Here is a 7,302-nt window from a genome sequence, read left to right as displayed (position 1 = left end):
CAATAACCAATGGTTATAAGGAACCACCAATCTGATACCACTTTAGCGGACAATACATGAATGGAATTGTTGTTGGTGTAACGTGATCACCAGAAAAAATATATATAACCTGCAGCCTTCACTTTTTTCATAATAAAAAATAGTAATTAGTATCATCATTTTTTAATAAATAAAAATTTGTCTACATTGTAGAAATATTCAATGAAGTGTTGAAATATGTCTCCTTTACACTTTTTAAATATACTCAACAATTTATCTTTATTCATTTATTTACCATCATAAATTTATCTGTTTTTTATTGATCTATCATGCACCATTTGTTTTCACATATGGATAACATCATTGCTCTCCATTCCTCTTCTTTTTCTTCTTAAGATATAAGTGATAAAAACAAAATAAAAAAAAGTATGGTTCATAAAAACACACATAAATAAGTCATTATTTTCTTTCGAGATATAGAACCAAATTTAAGACACATGGTGAAAGCAAGGAGTGAAAAAAACATACAAACAATATTTTCTTTTATAAATTTAAAATTATCTTGAAGAAACATAATCATTTAAATTTATCAAATATATCAGATATAAATTATAAATTTAGAAATATAAAAGATAAGTTTGAATGACAAAAGAAAAAAAAATTGAATTCAATGTTAGAATTCTATAGTTGTAAAGTGCAGTAATTGTGTCAAAAAGCACAATAATTAACCAACAAAATTAATCAATAAATTTTAAAATTCAATCATAACATACCAAATCAAGAGTTGTATCATTACTAAAGTTACGGCTAAAATATACGTCTTGGCTGAAATGGTGTTTTCCTTTCTTCTCCATTTTCCTTCTCCATGTCTATCTCCTTCAAAAATATTATGAAAATTAGCATAAAATCATTTATTTACTTTTTCTTATGTTGATTGGAAACTGGAATAATAATGCATCCGAAGTGAATGTCTATCAATCTTTTATGATTATGTGTTAAAAAAATAAAAGATATTGAAAACAATAAAAGTATTAGACACCTTGAAGCTATTTTATTGTTTATGTTAATTGTAACATGATATCTATAATTATAAATATTAAACATTCCTTTAACTATTATAAATTATTGTAGAAGGCAGATTATAATATTAAAAACTAACTTCACGTATATAAAAAATATAAAAAAATTATATGCATGTTAGTGTGATAAAAGAAGTTTAAAAAAAAAAAGAACTTATGTGGAAGGCAATCAACGTGTAATATATCGGTGATCGTTTTAGTTTTCCACCATTAGTAATTTTATGATGAATTGATTTCACCTTCTTCTTCTCTTTAATCTGATTCTTCTCAATCTTCTTCCTTGGTTCTGAGATGAAATATGGACACGTGAGAGAGAGGGATTCTGAGAAATAGTTGCAGTGCGTGATTGGCTTTTATCTCAACTGTTTAGAGCTTCAGAGATTGAAGCTCTAACAGTAATGATGGATTGAGCATATGGTGAGGGTGAAGGGGAGAGAGATTGCAGAGTGAGGTTGAGAGCTCGATGCAGAGATTCTGTGAATTCCTCCTTTTCCCTGAATGATTATGATCTGATTTATAGCATTTGAAAACTAAATTGGGCAGTCCAGTCAGGGGTTAGGGTAGTTTGTTGGAGTTTGTTAAAAACTAAACTTTGGATTAAGTTTGGGGTTAATCTGGAATTTGAATTTGAAGTAAGAGTTATATTTGGTAGGAACCAACTTATTAATTTGGCCTAAAATTCAATTGTGCATGCCCTCTTTCTAGTCATGATTTATTTAACTCGGTGTACTTGTTGAATGAAGTGCAAGGTTTATGAATCATGGATGAAAAATGATGTGTGATGCTTTAATATGTTGAACTTGGTGAATCATGGTTTGCCATGGTTTTTTCTACAATAATATTTATTTGTGTGATTCCAAACTGTGTTTACCATATGCTAACTCTGTATTGACATGCCTTGTCATGGATGCACTACTGGTGCGTTATTTTTGATATTGAACACTTGTCCATGATTATTTTGGTGCCATTGATTCTTTGTTATACTTGATTTGCATGAAATGGCTGGCTTGCATATTGTGACATGTTGATGTATGCTTTTGCTAACTTGGTATCAAATGGTTGTAGATGGATTTTTCTTTGCTCATGCCTTGCTTTTGATCTGTCACTGCCTTGCTGCAACTGACATGGGTTTATCAGTGATGTGCAAAAATCTCTCATGTGTGTTTTCTTATGATGTATTGCAATGTTGTTGGCAGGTTGTGCATCAGAGATAAATTGTTGAATTGCTGATGTTGTTGTTGTTGTTATGCTTCCAGGTTTGATGTTATGCCTAGTGGATATCTAGCCTTAGACAATCGTTGCCATCCATGATGATGATTGTATTACATGGCATTGCTTGAACATGGCTACAGGTTTGTTGACCAATTGACATTGATTCGTGTGCTTGGATTGCTGTTGAGCTGATGATTTGCATTGCTTGAAATGCCATGATGTCATGATGTTGCAGCCTCGATGTATGAACTATTGTTGTTTGTTGTATGATGTGTGGTGCATTGAATATTGGTTTGAAGTATGCAATGTTACAAGTCTGAGTTTTAACCTCGTTCTGCAGGATCATTGTAGAGTGGTATGCTTTGCCTGTTGAGAAACCATGACCATGCTATTATTAGGAATGTGGCTGAATTGAAATGGTTTGTGAATGTTTGATGGTTACTTGTAGCCTTAGGCTTGGTATCATGTATCATTACTTCATGGTTTGTTTGGTATGCATTTTTACTTGTGTGTTTATGCATCATGATTTCTTGGACAAAGCAAAATGGCACCAACTTTGAATTTTGAAGTCATATGTATGAATGGCAAGCCAATGGTCAAAATGGTACTTGGAGATTAGGATTAAGATTAGGATGGGATTGTAGAAAAGATTAAGTTGACTTTGGTCAAAGTTGACCAAAGTCAACATTTGGTCAACGTTCAAATTTTGTATTTTTTTCTCACGGAATGAACATTATAAATGTATTGTAAATGATTTTTGATGAATTTGAATGGTTTTGACTTGATCATGATGCTTTGAATTGAGTCTTGAATATGAATGGATACTTGAAATGACTTGTAATAGACATGAATCAAGACTTGTAATTGGCTTTGAATTGGATTAATCAAACCATGGTATAAAATGAATTACATGATATGGTTAATGGACTTGAACAAACCAACCACATGATCTCATGCAATCAAAACTTGGATGAATGATACATAACAAGACTTGAATGTGAATGGACCATGACCAAGCCAATGGAAGTGTATAGATGATACAAGACTTAGACGAATTCTTAAACCCTAGCCAAGGCCAAAGTGGGCGATGACTATGACCTAACCAAAGATCCATGAATAAACACCAAGGCATTGGTACTGGCATGAAGTGGACTTGAATGAACAATGACTAGATGAATCCAAGCAAGACACGAACAAGCTATGGGCTAGACATAGATAGGTGATTAGATGGAATGCCATGAAAATGGAAGCAAATGCATGTGATGAACCCAAGACTTGAGCTAGGGCTAACGGGCTTAGGCACAAGTGAATAGAACCAAGCCAAGGCAACAATATGAATGCGAGATTGAATAGGACACACCACCTATACAACTAGGGCTAGAAGACCATCAATGAAGATGAGACCATATTAAGGCTTCGATGGCTAGAGGTATTCCCCACTCAAGTCTCTTGAGTCCAAATTCAAAAAATTAGGGTTACTCTTGTCACCAGATGGAAAATTAAGTCACAAGGCACATTAGGACCATATCCCCCCTTGATTAGGGTTTCAAATGAGGCATACCCTTCAATCAAGGCCTTTGAATGGGTTAGGATGTTTCCTAATCAAGTATGCAGTATATTAGTACCAATTAGGGTTTATAAGTCCAGATAAATCCCAAAGAACATCCATGAAGCCTTACAACTAAATCATCAAGAAATTAGGGCTTGAAACCCTTGAGGAGTACCATGATGGAACCTTGTTGAATTCATGTCCCAAAGATCAAGCCATTAGGGTTTCACATTCCTCATGTCTAGATGAATAGCCAAGTCATACCTTTAGGGTTTTATCCATACAAAAACCCTAGCTTTGCAAGCCAAGAGCTTTGAATTTATAATGATATACCAATAAGTATGAATGAACGATTGATGCATATGAATGAAACATTAGGGTATGCAAATGATTCTCAAGTTAAGGGTTGAATGAAAGGATGAAAAGGGGAAGGGAAATTTTGGGCTACAACACAAATATATCTCAATAAGCCCACCAACTGTTTAAAAATTGTAGCATCTACATCATCAACCTCAATATCATAATCCAACTTGTGATTTGTTTCAGCATGTGTGATTGCATACTTACAATTTGTAAGCTCAAATCTCTTTAGTAACTCAAATCCGTACTTTAGCTAATGCAAAATTATACCCTTCTCAAAGTACCGAATCTCCATTCCTAGAAAGTATACCATAATTCCTAGATCAGTTATCTCAAACTCATTCATCAGTACCTTTTTAAACTTCGCTATCTCATCTAAGCATCTCCCTCTTAGAAATATGTCATTAACATAGAGACACACCAGAATCATATTGCAATCATATGTATGCTGAACATAAACACCATACTCCATCTCACATTTTATGAATCCTTGAATCTTGAAAAATGAATCAATTTTCAGATTCCAGGATCTAGGAGCTGGTTTCAGTCCATATAAGGCTTTATGCAACTTGTACACCACCCCTTACTAATTCCTTTTCACAAATCAAGGAGATTATGGTACATAAACTTTCTCTTGTAAATGACCATTCAAAAATGCAGATTTCACATCTAAATGCATCTAAGGCCCTTTCTAATTGTAATTCTTGACTGACTAAAGGCCGAGGAACGTCCGAGTTCAGTTTTTATCCTTGCGATTTATAAAGTTTGTGTGCTAGAAAAGAGCGTTAAACATATTTTCTTAAAGTGCAAATAACCTTAAGTTCTTCGCGAGGCCATGTTTGGCGGCTTATTTATAAGCATGTTATGTTAAGATGTATTCATTTTCTTGGAAGAATGTTTCCCCGATTTAATATATATGTGTATTGGATAATGTCTGCAGTTGTACGACATGAAACCGACTAACTTCACTCCACTTCACAAAGGATCATTTTCTGGCCAAATGTATTGGATCTCCGGCCCTTCCTCGAGGTAAAGCTCGGATCGAGGTAGACGTCTATGGGCTTCACCACTCACGTCCCTTGTATATGCTAGATTCGAAGGGGGGGCATCAACTATGCAAAAATTTATGTAATTCTTTGACAATGGGGTATTTGATTGTTGTAGTCGGATGTGCAAAGAGTCTCCGACAGCACCCCTGAGGGATTTGGTTGTTGTAGTTGGACATGCATAGTGTCTCCGACTACTCCCCTGAAATATTTAGGCACACTTGACGTTGTGGGGTATTTATTGTTGTAGTCGAACATGAAAATCATGTCCAAAAACACCCTTGAAATATATAGGCGCACTCGGCGCTGTTGGATATTGATTGTTGTAGTCGGTTGTGCAAAGCATATCCGATAACACCCCTATAATCTTTATCACGGGCCTCAACTGTGTTGGTTATACCCCGATTATGTATTACTGAAATGTAATCACAAATGAACAAATGATTTAGACTTTCTGTAGTTTTATTCATAGTAAAGAATTATTTGTATATGTTATCTAGCCGTTTACACACACACACACATACATGTGGACATAAAAAGTGATTTTATCATGCATTATATTAGTTTAAATCCGAATCTTTGGCTGATCATCTTAGTAAAAGGTAAGAGCTTACTGATGTAAGGAATCCATCAATAAGTGGAACTCGTGATAAATATGATTGAAAATAGTAGGATAAGCATATTCACTAGAGTAGCTACTTTAGGAACAAAGAGCTACAATCATTGGGAAAATTTGGATTGAAACCATACATGCACTAAAGTGAAATGCGAGACTTATAAATTTGTCCCTTACTTTCTTGTGTATGTTTATGATGTTATAGGAATACACCATAAAATCACATTCCGACCTCATATGATATGACATGTCACATCATATACACACATTAAATAAGTTTATTAATGTAATATTGCCTAACATATATTCCATTATTAATTTCAATTATTTTATAAAACTCAGTTCCATCATTGTTTACTTAAAAATTGAACCTGTGACAACCATTAATTATTGTTATCTTTACTCATGCCCATTCACAAAATATATTTTTGCAAATAAATCTAAGTTATTACATGTTCACTATGGGAATAAAATTCTTACTTTTTATCACTTGCTACTATGAATTGTGTATAATTGCATGTTATATAGTTTTCATCCAACATGAGGCAGGTGCCTTTCTGTGGAAGTACAACAATGTATTTACTCTGTAGGGTGGAAAAGATCTTCCTATGAAAGTCCAACAATGTATTTACCTCGTAGGGAAGCAATGATTTTCCTATGGAAGTCTAACAATGTATTTACCAAAATGTATTTATCCCGTAGGGCGGCAAAGATCTTTTTGTGGAAGTCCAACAATCGAGTCGACAACAAAAACATATGAACTTATATGATAAAATCTTTTACAAATGATATCTAAAATTGACAGAGTTCTAAGTTCTAGGGATGAGTCATCCATACAATTCATCGAACTTGTAGGTGAAAAAACTTCTAATATATGTGACATGGTCCTTTCTAATTAAGTTGCAGTTTTTCTTATTAGGCAGACATTAATATTATATATGATTCCTTTCCACTTGCTCTCTTAGTCTCTTTGTAATATATATTTTTCTCAATTTATTTATCTTTTTAAAATAGTATTTTTTTTCTACATTTTTAATAATATTTTTATTGATTATATCTAATTAATATATTAACTATATATAAAAGTAATTTAATAAATAAAAATTATTTTATCATTAATATCAAAACATTTTTTAAAATTATTGTAAAACATTCAAATTAGACACATAAAATGATAAGAAGGAAATATTATTTTTCTTAAAGTATCCTTCCTCTTCCTTGGTCCAAAATATTGTTGGTAAACAAAAAGGAAGAAGATGAAGATGGAAGATAGAGAATATAAATCTGTAACTAGCTTCTACTACTGAAATTTGAAACTCTGTTACAACTAATTCACACACTATAACTGAACATAAGTTCAGTATTTATACACTCATAAGCTAAGCTCTCAAACCCAAATACATCTCAAATTAAACTCTTAAATCACACTTAAATGAAATGCTAACTAAATTAGAATTACCC

This window comes from Lathyrus oleraceus, chromosome 2, assembly GCF_024323335.1.
Source record: "Lathyrus oleraceus cultivar Zhongwan6 chromosome 2, CAAS_Psat_ZW6_1.0, whole genome shotgun sequence".
NCBI lineage: Eukaryota > Viridiplantae > Streptophyta > Magnoliopsida > Fabales > Fabaceae > Lathyrus > Lathyrus oleraceus.
This window is presented reverse-complemented; position numbering follows the sequence as displayed.